This window comes from Salvelinus fontinalis, chromosome 19 (genome assembly GCF_029448725.1).
Source record: "Salvelinus fontinalis isolate EN_2023a chromosome 19, ASM2944872v1, whole genome shotgun sequence".
Classification (NCBI taxonomy): Eukaryota; Metazoa; Chordata; class Actinopteri; order Salmoniformes; family Salmonidae; genus Salvelinus; species Salvelinus fontinalis.
In genome coordinates this window covers 13,447,419-13,468,130 of record NC_074683.1, presented here as the reverse complement: position 1 = coordinate 13,468,130, position 20,712 = coordinate 13,447,419, and positions in this window count along the sequence as shown.

Below are 20,712 nucleotides of genomic sequence, written 5' to 3'. Positions count from 1 at the left end.
TCTATACCATCTACTGCTCATCCATATAATTATATGTACATATTCTTATTCATTCCTTTACACTTCTGTGTATAAGGTAGTTGTGAAATTATTAGATCACATGTTAGATATTACTGCATGGTCGGAACTAGAAGCACAAGCATTTTGCTACACTCGCATTAACATCTGCTAACCATGTGTATGTGACCAATATGATTTGATTTGTGTCTGAGCCGGTGAACTGCGACTCCACTTTATCGCTATACCGACATTTCGCTTGTATGATTTCCTTGCGAAGTGAATAACTACACTGTTTGTATTTTGGCCATATTCCCAGTCATTTTGCCATGGTTAAATGCGGTGGTTCACGCTTTCAGTTTTGCGTGAATTCTGCCATCTATCTACGGTTTCATGTTTAGGGTAGGTTTTAATAGTCACAGTGGGTACAACATCTCCAATGCACTTCCGTATAAACTCATTCACTGAATCAGTGTATAAATCTGTATTATTCTCTGAGGCTGCCTGAAACATTACCCAGTCCGTGTGAAAAACAATCCTGAAGCGTGAATTCCGATTGGTCAGACCAGTGTTGAACAGTTCTTGTCACGGGTACATCCTGTTTGCGTTTCTGCCTCTAGGACAGGAGGAGCAAAATGGAGTCGTGGTCAGATTTGCCGAAGGAAGGGCGGGGGATGGCCTTGTATGCATCGCAGAAATTAGAGTAGCAGTGATCCAGTGCATTGCCCACACGAGTGCTACAATCAATATGCTGATATAATTTAGATAGCCTTGTTCTCAAATTTGCTTTGTTAAAATCCCCAGCTACAATAAATGCAGCCTCAAGATATATGGTTTTGAGTTTGCATAGAATCCAGTGAAGTTCCTTGAGGGCTGTCGTGGTATCGGCTTGAGGGGGGTTATACATGGCTGTGACAATAACCGACGAGATTATGGTCAGCATTTGATTGTGAGGAATTCTAGGTCAGGTGAACAAAATGACTTGAGTTCCTGTATGTTGTTACGATTATACCATGAGTCATTAATCGGACGTGTGTTTGTCTTGTCTTGTCCCGCGTAAATAGTCCTCGTATTTTTTGTATACATTTCGTATATATTTTAATTTCACTTTCCATCTTGGAACTGAATATACATTCCCGCAACCCGCCTCACCCAATGTGGTACGGATCTGCTATTTTTTATACTTTAGAACCGTAACCCCAATCAGAAGCTAGCCAGATAACTAGCTACTAACTAGTAGTCAGTTAGCCACTGCTGCGGTCTTCGCCCTTAACTCGGACACCAGCCAGCTTCAGCTCGGGCAAATACCTGCCAGTCTGCAGGCGCGATATCAACCCAGAGAATATAGGACTGCTTTTTCTCTACCACATCACCGGATTCCTGACGCAAGCTCTGGACAATTACACCGGATCATCGTCGCTAGCTAGCTGCAACCAGGTGGCTACTACTGGCTAATACCTCTGTCCCGAAACAAGCACCAGTTAGCCTTGAGCTAGCCTCGAGCTAGGCCCATCTGCCGGCTAGCCGAAGAGGCCTACCAGCGAATTATTGGGCTACAATACCTCTTTTGCCAATTGGACTGGACCCTTTATTGCCGACACGGAGCCCCGCCGATCCATCACGACTGGTCTGCCGACGTAATTGTCCGAGGTGGTTTCAACAGGCTTTTCCATTGCGACGTTTCTGAATACCCATCTGCTAATTATTAGCTGTCTTATCGGCTGCTATCTAAATAAATATACCGGACAATTTTTTTTTCTTTTTTCCTGGGTCACTATATCTATTTTGCCAGTTGGATCGATCCCCTCTACCACACGGAACCCCACTAATCTACCGACGGAAACGAACGAGGTGACAAAAAAATAAAAAAAAATAAATAAACAGACCTCCATCCTATGTTATCTTGCTACCGATAGCCAGCTACCCGGCCATCTGTCTGGATCGCCGTGACCCCAACCAACCTCTACTCACTGGACCCTTATGATCACTCGATTAAGCATGTCTCTCCTTAATGTAAATATGCCTTGTCCATTGCTGTTCTGGTTATTGTTTATTGGCTTATTTCATTGTAGAGCCTCTAGCCCTGCTCACTATATATCCAACCTCTCAGTTCCACCACCCACATATGCGATGACATCACCTGGTTTCAATGATGTTTCTAGAGACTATATCTCTCTCATCATCACCCATTACCTAGGTTTACCTCCACTGTATTCACATCCTACCATACGTTTGTCTGTACATTATTCCTTGAAGCTATTTTATCGCCCCCAGAAACTTCCTTTTACTCTCTGTTCTAGACGTTCCAAACGACCAATTCTCATAGCTTTTAGCCGTACCCTTATCCTACTCCTCCTCTGTTCCTCTGGTGATGTAGAGGTGAATCCAGGCCCTGCAGTACCTAGCTCCACTCCTATTCCCCAGGCGCTCTCTTTTGATGACTTCTGTAACCGTAATAGCCTTGGTTTCATGCATGTTAACATTAGAAGCCTCCTCCCTAAGTTTGTTTTGTTCACTGCTTTAGCACACTCTGCCAACCCAGATGTTTTAGCCATGTTTGAATCCTGGCTTAGGAAGACCACCAAAAATTCTGACATTTTCATCCCTAACTACAAGATTTTCAGACAAGATAGAACGGCCAAAGGGGGCGGTGTTGCAATCTACTGCAAGGATTGCCTGCAGAGTTCTGTTTTACTATCCAGGTCTGTTCCGAAACAATTTGAACTCCTACTTTTAAAAATCCACCTCTCTAAAAACAAGTCTCTCACTGTTGCCGCCTGCTATAGACCACCCTCTGCCCCCAGCTGTGCTCTGGACACCATATGTGAACTGATTGCCCCCCATCTATCTTCAGAGCTTGTGCTGCTAGGCGACCTAAATTGGAACATGCTTAACACCCCAGCCATCCTACAATCTAAGCTTGATGCCCTCAATCTCACACAAATGATCAATGAACCTACCAGGTATCACCCCAATTCCGTAAACACGGGTACCCTCATAGACATCATCCTAACCAACTTGCCCTCCAAATACACCTCTGCTGTTTTCAACCAAGATCTCAGCGATCACTGCCTCATTGCCTGTATCCGTAATGGGTCAGCGATCAAACGACCTCCACTCATCACTGTCAAACGCTCCCTGAAACACTTCAGCGAGCAGGCCTTTCTAATCGACCTGGCCGAGGTATCCTGGAAGGATATTGATCTCATCCCGTCAGTAGAGGATGCCTGGATATTTTTTTTGAATGCCTTCCTCACCATCTTGAATAAGCATGCCCCATTCAAGAAATTTAGAACCAGGAACAGATATAGCCCTTGGTTCTCTCCTGACCTGACTGCCCTTAACCAACAGAAAAACATCCTATGGCGTTCTGCATTAGCATCGAACAGCCCCCGTGATATGCAACTTTTCAGGGAAGCTAGAAACCAGTATACACAGGCAGTTAGAAAAGCCAAGGCTAGCTTTTTCAAGCAGAAATTTGCTTCCTGCAACACAAACTCAAAAAAGTTCTGGGACACTGTAAAGTCCATGGAGAATAAGAACACCTCCTCCCAGCTTCCAACTGCACTGAAGATAGGAAATACTGTCACCACTGACAAATCCATTATAATTGAGAATTTCAACAAGCATTTTTCTACGGCTGGCCATGCTTTCCACCTGGCTACCCCTACCCCGGTCAACAGCACTGCCCTCCCCTCTGCTACTCGCCCAAGCCTTCCCCATTTCTCTTTCTCCCAAATACAGTCAGCTGATGTTCTGAAAGAGCTGCAAAATCTGGACCCTTACAAATCAGCCGGGCTAGATAATCTGGACCCTTTCTTTCTAAAACTATCTGCTGAAATTGTTGCCACCCCTATTACTAGCCTCTTCAACCTCTCTTTCGTGTCGTCTGAGATCCCCAAAGATTGGAAAGCAGCTGCGGTTATCCCCCTCTTCAAAGGGGGAGACACTCTAGACCCAAACTGCTACAGACCTATATCTATCCTACCCTGCCTTTCTAAGGTCTTCGAAAGCCAAGTCAACAAACAGATTACCGACCATCTTGAATCCCACCATACCTTCTCCGCTATGCAATCTGGTTTCAGGGCTGGTCATGGGTTCACCTCAGCCACGCTCAAGGTCATAAACGATATCTTAACCGCTATCGATAGGAAACAGTACTGTGCAGCCATATTCATTGACCTGGCCAAGGCTTTTGACTCTGTCAATCACCACATCCTCATCGGCAGACTCGACAGCCTTGGTTTCTCTAATGATTGCCTCGCCTGGTTCACCAACTACTTCTCTGATCGAGTTCAGTGTGTCAAATCGGAGGGTCTGTTGTCCGGACCTCTGGCAGTCTCTATGGGGGTGCCACAGGGTTCAATTCTTGGACCGACTCTCTTCTCTGTATACATCAATGATGTCGCTCTTGCTGCTGGTGAGTCTCTGATCCACCTCTACGCAGACGACACTATTCTGTATACTTCTGGCCCTTCTCTTGACACTGTGTTAACAACCCTCCAGGCGAGCTTCAATGCCATACAACTCTCCTTCCGTGGCCTCCAATTGCTCTTAAATACAAGTAAAACTAAATGCATGCTCTTCAACCGATCGCTGCCTGCACCTGCCCGCCTGTCCAGCATCACTACTCTGGACGGCTCTGACTTAGAATATGTGGACAACTACAAATACCTAGGTGTCTGGTTAGACTGTAAACTCTCCTTCCAGACTCACATCAAGCATCTCCAATCCAAAGTTAAATCTAGAATCGGCTTCCTATTCCGCAACAAAGCATCCTTCACTCATGCTGCCAAACATACCCTTGTAAAACTGACCATCCTACCAATCCTCGACTTCGGTGATGTCATTTACAAAATAGCCTCCAAAACCCTACTCAATAAATTGGATGCAGTCTATCACAGTGCCATCCGTTTTGTCACCAAAGCCCCATATACCACCCACCACTGCGACCTGTACGCTCTCGCTGGCCCTCGCTTCACACTCGTCGCCAAACCCACTGGCTCCAGGTCATCTACAAGACCCTGCTAGGTAAAGTCCCCCCTTATCTCAGCTCGCTGGTCACCATAGCAACGCCCACCCGTAGCACGCGCTCCAGCAGGTATATCTCTCTGGTCACCCCCAAAACCAATTCTTCCTTTGGCCGCCTCTCCTTCCAGTTCTCTGCTGCCAATGACTGGAACGAACTACAAAAATCTCTGAAACTGGAAACACTTATCTCCCTCACTAGCTTTAAGCACCAGCTGTCAGAGCAGCTCATAGATTACTGCACCTGTACATAGCCCATCTATAATTTAGCCCAAACAACTACCTCTTTACCTACTGTATTTATTTATTTTGCTCCTTTGCACCCCATTATTTCTATCTCTACTTTGCACCTTCTTCTACTGCAAACCAACCATTCCAGTGTTATTTTTTTTACTTGCTATATTGTATTTACTTCGCCACCATGGCCTTTTTATATATATTTTTTTATTTATTTATATATATATTTTGTTTGCCTTCACCTCCCTTATCTCACCTCACTTGCTCATATTGTATATAGACTTATTTTCACTGTATTATTGACTGTATGTTTGTTTTACTCCATGTGTAACTATGTGTTGTTGTATGTGTCGAACTGCTTTGCTTTATCTTGGCCAGGTCGCAATTGTAAATGAGAACGTGTTCTCAATTTGCCTACCTGGTTAAATAAAGGTGAAAAAAAAATGAAGCATACACCACCACCCTTCTTCTTCCCAGAGAGATGTTTATTTCTGTTGGCGTGACGCATAAAGAATTCCGGTGGCTGCACTGATTCCGACACCATATCCCGAGAGAGTCATGTTTCCGTGGAACAGAGTATGTTATAATCTCTGATGTCTCTCTGGAAAGCAAACCTTTCCCTAATTTTGTCTACATTGTTATCTAGAGACTAGACATTGGCAAGTAATATTCTTGGCAGCAGTGGGTGGTGTGCATGCCTCTGAAGTCTGACCAGGAGGCTGCTCTATCTAAATCTTCTGTGGCGACATTATTTTGGGTCGGCCTCTGGAATCAGATCCAATGCCCTGGGTGGTGGTTGTTTAAGGTGCCATGTAGGAGAGGAGATGGAGTTAAATTACTTTTCTAAAGAGAGAAATACAGTATTGGATAGACTGCTTGGGCACTCTTGCACCAACAGGCCATGAGGAATGTACATTTAAAAAAAAAAAATTGTAGTAGGTTCAAATCAAATCAAATTTTATTTGCCACATGCTTACTTACAAGCACCTAACAGACAATGCAGTTATAAGAGAAATACGAGTTAAGAAAAAATATTTACTAAATACATTAAAGTAAAAAATAAAAGAGCAGCAGTAAAATAACAATAACGAGTCTATATACAGTGGGTACCGGTACCGAGACAATGTGCGGGGGTACAGGTTAGTCGAGGTAATTTAGGTAATATGTAGTATATTGTCCTGCTAATAGCCCATAATGGGCTATTATAATACTGTACATGGTGTCCAGGTCAGGATAACCAAAACATTTCTTTATTAAAGACTATCAGAAAGAATATTGGTACTTATTTATTTTGATCCAAAGCCATGAATGAGTAAGACACTCATGACTGTCTTGAGTAGGCTACAGTACTGGGCTATTTATCTAATGAGTCAATATCCGGTCATACCATGTATGATATCCGGAGGGAATCCAAAAATGATTTGAGCATGAAAGAAAAATATGGATTTCATATTTGTCAAATTATTGAGCATATGCTGAAAACTCAGAAATTGTACTTATTTTCAGCATATCAAGAAACATATCAAGATCCGGACTTGGACTTTAGCCAAGAAAGCCTATCTGGAGTCAATATAGCTTAATATATTGAATGTACAGTCAGTATTTGTCAACATGAACATAGAAAATAGGATGCCACATATCTCAGCATATTGAATGAGTCCATATCCGACCATAGGAAATGTTCATGTGTGATTTTCTGAGTAATCCCAATATCATATACAGTTGAAGTCGGAAGTTTACATACACCTTAGCCAAATACATTTAAACTCAGTTTTTCACAATTCCTGACATTTAATCCTAGTAAAAAAATCCCAGTTTTAGGTCAGTTAGGATAGCTACTTTATTTTAAGAATGTGAAATGTCAGAATAATAGTAGAGAGTTGTCACGCCATGACCTTAGAGATCCTTTTTATGTCTCTATTTGGTTTGGTCAGGGTGTGATTTGGGGTGGGTATTCTATGTTCTATTATTTGTATTTCTATGTTTTGGCCGGGTAGGGTTCTCAATCAGGGACAGCTGTCTATCGTTGTCTCTGATTGAGAACCATACTTAGGTATCCCTTTTCCCACCTGTCTTTGTGGGAGGTTGACTTTGTTAGAGGAATCATAGCCTATGTTAAGCGTCACGGTCGTGTCATTGTTTTGTTGGTGACATTTACCAAAATAAACAGAAATGTACGCTCATCACGATGCACTTTGGTCTACTTCAGTCGACGGCCGTGACAAGAGAATGATTTATTTCAGCTTTTATTTCTTTCATCACATTCCCAGTGGGTCAGAAGTTTACATACACTCAATTAGTATTTGGTAGCATTGCTTTAAATTGTTCAACTTGGGTCAAACATTTCGGGTAGCCTTCCACATGCTTCCCACAATAAGTTGGGTTTTTGGCCCATTCCTCGAGACAGATCTTGTGTAACTGTGTCAGGTTTGTAGACCTGCTTTTTCAGTTCTGCCCACACATTTTCTATATGATTGAAGTCTGGGCTTTGTGATGGCCACTACAATACCTTGACTTTGTTGTCAAGCCATTTTGCCACAAATTTGGAAGTATGCTTGGGGTCGTTGTCCATTTGGAAGACCCATTTGCGACCAAGCTTTAACTTCCTGACTGATGTCTTGAGATGTTGCTTCAATATATCCACATAATTTTCCATCCTTATGAAGCCATATCTATTTTGTGAAGTGCACCAGTCCCTCCTGCAGCAAAGCACCCCCACAACATGATGCTGCCACCCCTGTGCTTCACGGTTGGGATGGTGTTCTTCGACTTGCAACCCTCCCCATTTTTCCTCCAAACATAACGATGGTCATTATGGCCAAACAGTTCTATTTCTGTTTCATCAGACCAGAGGACATTTCTCCAAAAAGTACGATCTTCGTCCCCATGTGCAGTTGTAAACCGTAATCTTGCTTTTTTTATGGCAGTTTTGGAGCAGTGGATTCTTCCTTGCTGAGCGGCCTTTCAGGTTATGTCGATATAGGACGCATTTTTACTGTGGATATAGATACTTTTGTACCTGTTTCCTCCAGCATCTTCACAAGGTCCTTTGCTGTTGTTCTGGTATTGATTTGCACTTTTCGCACCAAAGTATGTTCATCTCTAGGAGACAGAACGCGTCTCCTTCCTGAGTGGTATGACGGCTGCGTGGTCCCATGGTGTTTATACTTGCGTACTATTGTTTGTACAGATGAACGTGGTACCTTCAGACGTTTGGAAATTGCTCCCAAGGTTGAACCAGACTTGTGGAGGTCTTGACTGATTTCTTTTGATTTTCCCATAATGTCAAGCAAAGAGGCACTGAGTTTGAAGGTAGGCCTTGAAATACATCCACAGGTACACCTCCAATTGACTCAAATTATGTCAATTAGCTTACCAGAAGCTTCTAAAGTCATGACATAATTTTCTGGAATTTTCCAAGCTGTTTAAAGGCACAGTCAACTTAGTGTATGTAAACTTCTGGCCCACTGAAATTGTGGTACTTTGAATTATAAGTGAAATGATCTGTCTGTAAACAATTGTTGGAAAAATGACTTGTGTCATGGACAAAGTAGATGTCCTAACCGACTTGCCAATACTATCGTTTGTTAACAAGAAATTTGTGGAGTGGTTAAAAAAACGAGTTTAATGACTCCAACCTAAGTGTATCCAGACACATCTGGATTCAGAATTTATCAGGATATGGTGCATATCTACAAAAAAAGAAATGCATTGGAAATGCTCTGTATTCTCCAGAATATCGAAAACATAATGATATCCCTTGATATGGACCTTTTCTTCCAGTGCCAGCTCTTACTTCTTAAATAGGAAAAAAATTGTATCCTACACAAAGCCCTCTTGTTGTTAGTATGAAGATGGTTTAAATGAATTACTGTATGCCTACTGTAATCTGCCTACTTTCAGCACCATGAGCTGTCCATTTCTGATTGGTTGTGCCGCGACTGCTTCTTCAATTTTCAGTACCACAATCTAAATTACTCGAATCTGGATTATTGTGAGGTCATAAACGCTGATAAATACATCATGGGCAAGAAATGCATTGTTTTGTTTACATCAATTATAGTAGTAGCAAGCTATCAAAGTTGACCTCCAGTCAGCCTAAAGCCCGCAGAGAGTCGGAGATGAAGGGCGGCATCGAAATATAGCCTAATTAGCAACTAATTCTAAAATCGATGAAGTATTGACATTTCATCAATTACAAATTAGATTACCGTGCCCTGGACTAGATTTAAAACATTCTAAACCCTTCGCTTGACTGAAGTTGAAAAAGCATGACCCTCCCCCATTTTCCTCTAGGTAGACATTCTGTGAATTCCAATCCATCCTTAATCCTGCAGACTCTTTCTCCATACCTTATGCTCCAATGCATCCAACATTATGCAGGTCCACCATGGTTTTGCGTAGGTGCAGACATTTAGAACTCATATGGTTTAGAAATCAAATTCTGGTCATCCTTTTACAGAGCACATTGTATACGTTTTGCCCAGCTGTTTTTAGGGAATATTGTATTGCAAGTTAAGCTACAGGGCATTCAAAAGTATTCAGACCCTGTGAGTTTTTCCACATTACAAACTTATTCTAAAATGGATTAAATCGTTTTTTTTTACCTCCTCAATCTACACACAATACCCCATAATGACAAAGCAAAATCTGATTTTGAGCAATTTTAGCAAATGTAATACAATTAAAAAACAATCAAATGTACATAAATATTCAGACCCTTTACTCAGTACTTTCTTGAAGCACCTTTGGCAGCGATTAAAGCATCGCGTGTTCTTGGGTATGACGCTACAAGCTTGGCACACCTGTATTTGGGGAGTTTCTACCATTCTTCTCTGTTGATCCTCTCAAACTCTGTCAGGTTGGATGGATTAGTCGCTACACAGCTATATTCAGGTCTCTCAAGAGATGTTCGATCGAGTTCAAGTCCGGTCTCTGGCTGGGCAGGTCAAGGACATTCAGAGATTTGTCCCGAAGCCACTCCTGCGTTGTCTTGGCTGTGTGCTTAGGGTCGTTGTTCTGTTGGAAGGTGAACCTTCACCCCAGTCTGAGGTCCTGAGCACTCTGGAGCAGGTTTTCATCAAGGATCTCTCTGTACTTTGCTCCGTTCATCTTTCCCTCGATCCTGCCTAGTCTCCCAGTCCCTGCCACTGAAAAACATCCCCACAGCATTATGCTGCCACCACAGGACTAAGATCGAGTCATACTACACCGGCTCCGATGCTCGTCGGATGTGGCAGGGCTTGCAAACTATTACAGAATACAAAGGAAAGCACAACCGAGAGCTGCCCAGTGACACGAGCCTACCAGATGAACTAAATAACGTCTATGCTTGCTTCAAGGTAAGTAACTCTGAAACATGCTTGAGAGCATCAGCTGGTCCGGATGACTGTGTGATCACGCTCTCCGCAGCTGATGTGAGTAAGACGTTTAAACAGGTCAACATTCACAAGGCCGCTGGGCCAGACGGATTACGAGGATGAGCATGCGCTGACCAAATGGCAAGTGTCTTCACTGACATTTTCATTCTCTCCCTGACCGAGTCTGTAATACGTCCATGTTTCAAGCAGACCATCATAGGCCCTTTGCCCAAGAACACTAAGGTAACCTGCCTAAATGACTAACGACCCGTAGCACTCACGTCTGTAGCCAAGAAATGCTTTGAAAGGCTGGTCTTGGCTCACATCAACACCAATGTCCCAGAAACCCTAGACCCACTCCAATTTGCATACCGCACCAACAGATCCACAGATGATGCAATCTCTATTGCACTCCACACTGCCCTTTCCCACCTAGACAAAAGGAACACCTATGTGAGAATGCTATTCATTGACTACAGCTCAGCGTTCAACACCATAGTGACCTCAAAGCTCATCACTAAGCTAAGGACCCTGGGACTAAACACCTCCCTCTGAAACTGGATCCTGGACTTCCTGACGGGCCGCCCCACGTGGTAAGGGTAGGTAACAACACATTCGCCACGCTGATCCACAACACGGGTGCCCCTCAGGGGTCCGTGCTCAGTCCCCTCTTGTATTGCCTGTTCACTCATGACTGCATTGCCAGGCACAACTCCAACACCATCATTAAGTTTGCTGATGACACAATAGTGGTAGGCCTGATCACCAACAATGATGAGACAGCCTATAGGGAGGAGGTCAGAAACCTGACCGTGTGGTGCAAGGACAACAACCTCTCCCTCAACGTGATCAAGACAAAGGAGATGATTGTGGACTACAAGAAAAGGAGGACTGAGCACGCCCCCATTCTCATCGACAGGGCTGTAGTGGAGCAGGTTGAGAACTTAAAGTTCCTTGGCGTCCACATCACCAACAAACTAACATGGTCCAAGCACATCAAGACAGTCGTGAAGAGGGCACGACAAAACCTATCCCCTCTATACCAGGTGGTACCAGAGGAAGGCCCTAAAAATTGTCAAGGACTCCAGCCACCCTAGTCATAGACTTTTCTCTCTGCTACTTCATGGCAAGCGGTACCAGAGTGCCAAGTCTAGGTCCAAACAGCTTCTGAACAGCTTCTACCCCCAAGCCATAAGACTCATGAACAGCTAATCAAATGGCTACACAGACAAATGGCTACACAGACAACCCCCCCCAAGGAGTTCAATCTTGGTTTCATCAGACCAGAGTTTCTCATGGTCTGAGAGTCCTTTAGGTGCCTTTTGGCAAACTCCAAGCGGGCTGTCATGTGCCTTTTACTGAGGCTTCCGTCTGGCCATTCTACCATAAAGGCCTGATTGGCGGAGTGCTGCAGAGATGGTTGTCCTTCTGGAAGGTTCTCCCATATCCACAGAGGAACTCTAGAGCTATGTCAGAGTGACCATTGGGTTCTTGGTCACTTCCCTGACGAAGGCCTGGTTTGGCCGGGAGGCCAGCTCTAGGAAGAGTGTTGGTGGTTCCAAACTTTTTCCATTTAAGAATGATGGAGGCCACTGTGTTCTTGGGGACCTTCAATGCTGCGGAAATGTTTTGGTAACCTTCCCCAGATATGTGCCTCGACACAATCCTGTATCTGAGCTCTACGGACAAATCCTTCGACCTCGTGGCTTGATTACTTATACTTATGAAAATACGGTTTGTGTTTTTTTATGTGCAAAAATTGTGCAAAAATTTCTAACAACCTGTTTTTGCTTCGTCATTATGGGGTATTGTGTAGATTGATGAGGATTTTTTTACTTAATCAACTTTAGAATAAGGCTGTAACGTAACAAAATGTTGAAAAAGTAAACAAGTCTGAATAGTTTCTGAATGCACTGTATATGTGTATGCAACTATAGAATTTAAACCCCCATTTTAGTCTTTAAATAAGCTATCACTGTTTTCAAAACAAGAATCAACACATGGCACCTCTGAGATGCAAGCCCAACAAAGCACCTCACATCGAAGCCAACCAGCCATTGCTTATTTAGATGTAACACAGTTGGCGAGGTGGATGAGTTTCACAAGAGGCGCCACAGATTCTCTGACCAAATATTGTTTTCGAATGCAAGGCTGGTGAATGGGAGGGTTAACATACACACACGCACACACGTCCCTACGGGTTTGTTCCTCAAGCATGTTCTGCTCTTGAAAGCCATCTCAGAGATTGCATGTGTATGCTCCAGAGAGCATCTTTGGAGTGTGGGAGATTATTATAATGGGGTGGATGGCTGTGGAACATACTCTATAAACATAAAACGGATGGTTAATACAGCTTCTCCCCAGCTGGATCTCACATTTCAGATCTTGTCCTTGACTTGGGGGAAGGACAACCTCCAGTGTCATAACGGCACTCCCCATTGGTGGTCCAGTTGTGTTGGAAGATGAGAAGAAGCAAAAAGGACAAGATCAAGGCGAGTTTCATAAGAATTGTGATTGGCTTACACTGTAGGGTTCTTCATAACAACAGCGAGATTAGATGAAGATTGTGGAAGTGACAACAGCGTGTTAAGGCGTGTTATGACGTGTAGGGCATTTTTAGCATGTGAGGCAGAGACAGGGGTGCTAGCGTTGTCAGATAAACTGGATCAATATGGTTTGTTAGAAGGTGAACCCAAGTGTATGCAAAGTAGAGTGAGATAAACAGAGTTGGGTGAGAGTGTGAAGAGCTTTAAGTCACCAACGTGTATGGGCCAGTCCTGGTCTGTAAGAACCGACCTACAGTGAATAGGCTGAAGGAGAACCATGTAGTAACAAACTTCCTCGGACCAGATCTTGTTCAACTCACTGGCTAAACACTGATAAGAGCTGATTCAGCAAAGATGCCCATGCAGAGAGATTTAAACACCGGTGCAACTGTTTTACCCACAAAAAAAGCACTGCTGAACCTCCCTCTCCCCACAATGAAACAAGTAGGAGATTTCCACATTTCTCTATAAGCGCCCAGCTTCATAAAGAATGTATCGGCCAAGAAACGGCTCTCTCGCCTCCTTTTAGGCATCCTTTTAGTGGTAAAAGCATGTTGTATGTACTCCCCAGAGAGGCCTTGCTGCTAAAAAATATATCTGAAAACACCTTTGAAGGAAAGTAGGCCAGGCTTATCTTCTGACATTTGTCACGGCGGTTTCTCACATTTTGTTTGTTTGGTTTGTTGGGCTTGCTTGCTCTATAACACATTTCACGGACACCTGCCTCAGATGCTGCACCCCACCAATGCTGAGTTACTATGGGAGCTAGCGGTGTACTTCCACACATGCACCAGTGGCAATTTTAGCATATAAGTTTTGGTGGGGCAAACTCAACCAAATTTTATAGATGCATGCCACCAAAGCCACTAACAAAAAAGTATTATTTTATTAGCCCTATGTGGTCTAAAAAGGAAAGAAAATACAATCACGAGGTTCCACTTTTATAGGCAATATACCCACTCACAGACAGTGCATTGCGCAAACAAAACTCTCAATATCAACTGTAATTACATGGGTCCCTTACTGAACATTATGTTGAATAAAAAAATATTTGAATGGGAAGAGACTGTCACTGGCAAACATGGTTACAGACCCAACAACATTATAGTATTCCCTCCTCGTGAAGAAAAGCACATGAGCTAATTATAATACACAACAATTAAATAATTCCAACATTGCCTAAAATTAAAACTCGTTTTTCAAGCACTCCACAAATTTCTTGTTAACAAACTATAGTTTCGTCAAGTCGGTTAGGACATTTTCTTTGTGCATGACACAAGTAATTTTAGCAACAATTGTTTACAGACAGATTATTTCACTGTATCACAATTCCAGTGGGTCAGAAGTTTACATACACTAAATTGACTGTGCCTCTAAACAGCTTGGAAAATTCCAGAAAATGATGTCATGACTTTAGAAGCTTCTGATAGGCTAATTGACATAATTTGAGTCAATTGGAGGTGTGCCTGTGGATGTATTTCAAGGCCTACCTTCAAACTAAGTGCCTCTGCTTGACATCCTGGGAAAATCAAAAGAAATCAGCCAAGACCTCAGAAAAAAATAGTAGACCTCCACAAGTTGGGTTCATCCTTGGGAGCAATTTCCAAATGCCTGAAGGTACCATGTTAATCTCTACAAAAAAAATAGTACGCAAGTATAAACACCATGGGACTCCGCAGCCGTCATACCGCTCAGGAAGGAGACACGTTCTGTCTCCTAGAGATTAACCTACTTTGGTGTGAAAAGTGCAAATCAGTCCCAGAACAACGGACCTTGTGAAGATGCTGGAGGAAACAGGTACAAAAGTATCTATATCCACAGTAAAAATGCGTCCTATATCAACATAAACTGAAAGGCCACTCAACAAGGAAAAAGACACTGCTCCAAAACAGCAATTAAAAAGCCAGACTACGGGTTGCAGCTGCACATGGGGACAAAGATCATACTTTTTGGAGAAATGTCCTCTGGTCTGATTAAACAGAAATAGAACTGGTTGGCCATAATTACCATCGTTATGTTTGGAGGAAAAATGGGTATGCTTGCAAGCCGAAGAACACCATACCAACCGTGAAGCATGGGGGTGGCAGCATCATGTTGTGGGGGTGCTTTGCTGCATGAGGGACTGGTGCACTTCACAAAATAGATATGGTATCATAAGGACGGAAAATGATGTGGATATATTGAAGCAACATCTCAAGACATCAGTCAAGAAGTTAAAGCTTGGTCGCAAATGGGTCTTCCAAATGGACAATGACACCAAGCATACTTCCACATTTTTTAGCAAAATGGCTTGACAACAAAGTCAAGGTATCGGAGTGGCCATCACAAAGCCCAGACCTCAATCCTATAGAAAATGTGTGGGCAGAACTGAAAAAGCAGGCCTACAAACCTGACTCAGTTACACCAGCTCTGTCAGGAGGAATGGGCCAAAATTCACCCAACTTATTGTGGGAAGCATGTGGAAGGCTACCCGAAACGTTTGACACAAGTTAAACATTTTAAAGGCAATGCTACCAAATACTAATTGAGTGTATGTAAACTTCTGACCCACTGGGAATGTGAAAGAAATAAAAGCTGAAATATATAATTCTCTCTACTATTATTCTGACATTGCACATTCTTAAAATAAAGTGGTGATCCTAACTGACCTAAAACAGGGATTTTTTACTGGGATTAAATGTCAGGAATTGTGAAACACTGAGTTTAAATGTATTTGGCTAAGGTGAATGTAAATTTCCGACTTCAGCTGTAAGTCTGTGATTGATTTTTGGGAAAACCTTGCAGAATATATGGCTCCCCATGAGTGACAGAACACTGAGCCAATCACGGCGCAACTAGGGAAGATTACCAATGCCTATGCTCTCTGGCTGCCCCAACACCACAGAAAGCACTGAACTAGGCTGAATCACCTCCATTTTGGAGCTGCCTAACTCAAGAAAGAGACCATGTTTGTATGCAGCTTTATTAACTTAATTTTTGTATTTTATTACATTGTTCGCAAACTGATTTGTGACACAAATTAATACCAAAATAGCATGCAAAACAGGCAACACATTTTTTTGGTTTTGTTTTCTAAACAGGTTCTGCCCCACCTGCTCTGAATGATGGGTCGCCACTGCCAATCAGACCAAATTAATCATAGTGGGCAGAACAAGCACACGCTAGAGATCCTATTGGCGAGTTCTAGCATGTACAGTGCATTTGGAAAGTATTCAGACCCGTTCACTTTTTCCGCATTTTATTACGTTACAGCCTCGATGAATCAATCGACACACAATACCCCATAATTACAAAGCAAAAAACGGTTACATTTGTATTTTTTTTGCAAATGTCTTCAAAATAAAAACAGATACCATATTTACACAAGTATTCAGACCCTTTGCTAAGAGAATCCAAATTGAGCTCAGGTGCATCCTGTTTCCATTGATCATCCTTGAGATGTTTCTATATTTCGATTGGAGTCCACCTGTGGTACATTCAATTGATTGGACATGATTGGGAAATGCACACATCTATCTATAAAAGGTCCCATTGTTGACAGTGTATGTCAGAGCAAAAAACAAGCCATGGATTTGTTCGTAGTGCCATCCCTACGGCGAAGCACGGTGGTGGCACCATCATGCTGTGGCGACATTTTTCAGTGGTAGGGACTGGGAGACTAGTCAGGATCAAGGGAAAGATGAACGGCACAAAGTACAGAGAGATCCTTGATGACAACCCGCTCCAAAGCGTTCAGGACCTCAGACAGGGGCGAAGGTTCACCTTCCAACAGGACAACGACCCTAAGCACACAGCCAAGACAACGTAGGAGTGGCTTCGGGACAGGTCTCTGAATGTCCTTGAGCTGCCCAGCCAGAGCCCGGACTTGAACCCGATCGAACATCTCTGGAGAGATGGAAATAGCTGTGCAGCAACGCTACCCATCCAACCTGACAGAGTTTGTGGTGTGCCAAACAGGTGTGCCAAGCTTGTAGTGTCATACCCAAGTAGACTCAAGGCTTTAATCGCTGCCAAAAGTGCTTCGACAAAGTACTGAGTAAAGGGTCTGAATACTTATGTACATGTGATATATATTTTGGGGGTTTATATGAATTTGCAAAAACTTCTAAAAAAAGTTTTTGCTTTGTCATTATGGGGTATTGTGTGTAGATTGATGAGGATTTGTATATTCTTTCCTTTTAGAATCAGGCTGTAATGTAGAAAAAGTCAAGGGGACTGAATACTCTCCGAATGCACTGTATTTGCATGTTTCCGTTTGGCAACGCCTCCTCCGTGAAGTGCGCGTGTGCAATAACTAAATTCACCCTTGCAGTCCTTCTAAACAATGACCTTTTTTAAAAACTTTGTCAAGGGGTGAAGTCTACAAAACTTAGTCCACTCTGTTTGTAAAAGATTTTAGTTTTGAGAATAAAAAACTGTATTGAGATCAAATGTTCAATTGATTAGAAAAATAGCAGAATATCGGCCAAAATCCATCTCGCTTCATCTTCTCCCGCTGGGCTTCCTCTCATCACCATATTTGGTAGTGAGTGGAAATGCCAACCGGATGCTTAAGATTTCTACATCCAGAGAAACTGTCTCATTGTTCTGTGATTCCGGTGTTAGTAGATCAGTGGTGTGTATTCATGGATGTCAATGGAAGCCAGGCTTCCCCAAATATTTGACCATATAATTTTACCTCAATTCGCAAGTGGCTGAATCTCATTGGAGAAATCATCAGAGCGAGGGAAACGGCGCCCCGCTGTCTCAGTAAGTGTATCCCATGTTTCTGATGCTGTCTGGACTAAAAGAGCAAAACATGTTGCCGCAATAGCGTTTGATTGATGCCAGTAAGCATTTGGCCTCCCTTGATAAAAAAAAATAAAAAATGTAGCCAATCAGCATTGAGCTAAGCTTAGCTGTGGGTTGTCCTGGTGCAGCAAAATGCCCGCCAAGGAAGGCCAGTTTGGATTTAGCTACACACAAATCAAATCACTTCCTAAGCAACAAGTAATTTTTTGAAAAATGGTTATTTTTCTGGTCTGCTTGTGTTGATGTCCTGTAATAGCTAGTTTGCTAAATCAGCCCTTTGCTAAGCCATGGATGGGATTTGGACTTAATTCTCTGTACAGGGCAATGATTATGGCGGCGATTCTGATCTAACCATAAATTAATATGTTGTGCCACTGGCCTGAAACGATTGAAGTTCAATATGTAGCAGCCTAGATGTAGCCTAGTAGGCTCCCGTCAACTAGCTAACTAACTTAGCTGGTTCATTGTTGCCCATGTGAGGAAGTTAGGCTAGCAAGCATTTTAGCGAGGTAGCCTATGACAACAAAAACTTCAAGTGCACTGTAGGACAGAGCAATAGACCGTTTTGCCAACATGAGAGGTGGATGGCATTGTTGTTCAAATAGTCTACAAGTAGGGTGAGCCAAAAAAATTACATTTTGGGGAAATGCACACACCTGTCTATATAAGGTCCCACAGTTGACAGTGCAGGAATTGTCCGTAGAGCTCTGAGACAGAATTGTGTCGAGGCACAGATCTGGGGAAGTGTACCAGAAAATGTCTGCAGTATTGAAGATCCCCAAGAACAGTGGCCTAAACATTCTTAAATGGAAGAAGTTTTTACTGGCTTGGCTTCCTCGGTGATTTTACCCACGTACCACTAGTGTAGCAGATACTGGATCATCTAAGAATCATGTTTGGCATTTGACCTTTGATTCATCTTCATGAACACCAAATATGTGACAAAATTGGAAGTTCAACTTTAAGTCATTCAATATCACATTCCTGTTCCAAAACCATTGGGTTTTGAAATAAATGATTTGTCTGTTTGCTGGCTTGAGCCCCAGCTGATTCCTCTAATGCAGTCATCATCACTTAATTTGCGTAAGTATAGCTGATGAATGGTTAACTTCTACTATTTGTGCATTGCAGTGGCATGATAGAATTCTAACTTCCAAAATGTTGGGATGATTACACACAGCAGTTCGAGCCAATGAAGCAAGTCCAAAATACATAGTTATCGAGGGCTCCAGTATAGACTGTAACATATGGTCCTCTGGGATATAGGTTGGACACCTCACAGAAAAAATCAGTACTGTAGCGATATACACTGAGTGTACAAAACATTAGGAACACCTTCCTGATATTGAGTTGCACCCCTTTTGCACTCAGAACTATTCGTTGTGGCATAGACTCTACAAGGTGTCGAAAGCGCTCCACGCGGGAAACTTTGAGCGTGAAAAACCCAGCAGCGCTGCAGTTCTTGACACAAACCAGTGCACCTGGCACCTACCACCATACCACGTTCAAAGGCACTTAAATATTTTGTCTTGCCCATTCGCCAACTGAATGGCATTCATACACAATCCATTTCTCAATTGTCTCAAGTCTAGAAAATCATCTACACTGATTGAAGTAGATTTAAAAAGTGACATCAATAAGGGGGGGATCATAGCTTTCACCTGGATTCACCTGGTCAGTCTGTCATGGAAAGAGCAGGTGTTCCTAATGTTTTGTACCACCAGTGTAGAAGGGATTAACGGCTCACACAGCAAAACTAGCTATCAATCAAATTAAGTACTTCATTAATCAAAACCAGTATCTAGATTGTTATTTTTCAAGAACTTCCCATTTAAGCCACTTGTTGACTGAGTACAGGGCCCTTCTGTGACCCAAATCCATGTCTGATGTGCTCCTCTAATAGGTGATATTTGTGGGGAGGCAAGGGACAAAAGTGATAATCCTGTCCTGGCCATGCAGGGGGACAGCATGGAGCAGTGGGAGGCTTCTGCCTAGTCCGTGAGATCTCTGCCTCTATCTCTGGTGCTCAGTTCCCCAGAGTACTGATCCTGTCCCTAGGGCCAAGTGTATCTTCCCGAGCTGTCTGCTGAATCTCTCACTTCCATAGGTAGAGAGCTATAGTAGCTTACATGGCCTTGCACAATATCTCTATCAGTTAGGGCCATTTTTACTGCCTCACAGACAGAGAGCTTTGTTCTATTTTAAGGCAGCCACGTCAAAGTGCTCCATTTCTCAACTTGACAAGCCCCACTTTTTAATCGTTCATCAGGCTTTTTTTGTGCCATCCCTCATTTTCAAAGAGTCCAATATCCTGTTAGGTTTTTTCTACCTTTTAAGAGATGATAATGATCTCAGTTTTCCTGCTTTCAGAGCTCTTCGACATGTGAAGAGGATGAGAAGAGGAAGACAGACGAAAGATAGAGATTTATTCAAAAATAACTAGAAATGGAGTGACACATTCACAGTTTCAAGAGAGCTTCAATATTCAAATGAAAGACGTATCTGAAGTCGTATTATTCTGATCTCAACTTCAGACTTGTGCTTGAAAGTCTTGTCAAATCTTGAGAGTGGACAAGACTCAATCCCATGCAAGAAAAAATACCACTGTTGAAGTGTGACCTTACCAAGTAGTCCAACTTTCCTTTCTTAATCTGTTGATTCAACTATTGGTATGAATTGTTATTTTTCAAAATTACTCTCTGGGTGTTTTTTTAACTCAACTACTTGGGGGTGAGATTGCCTCGTAGGTACAT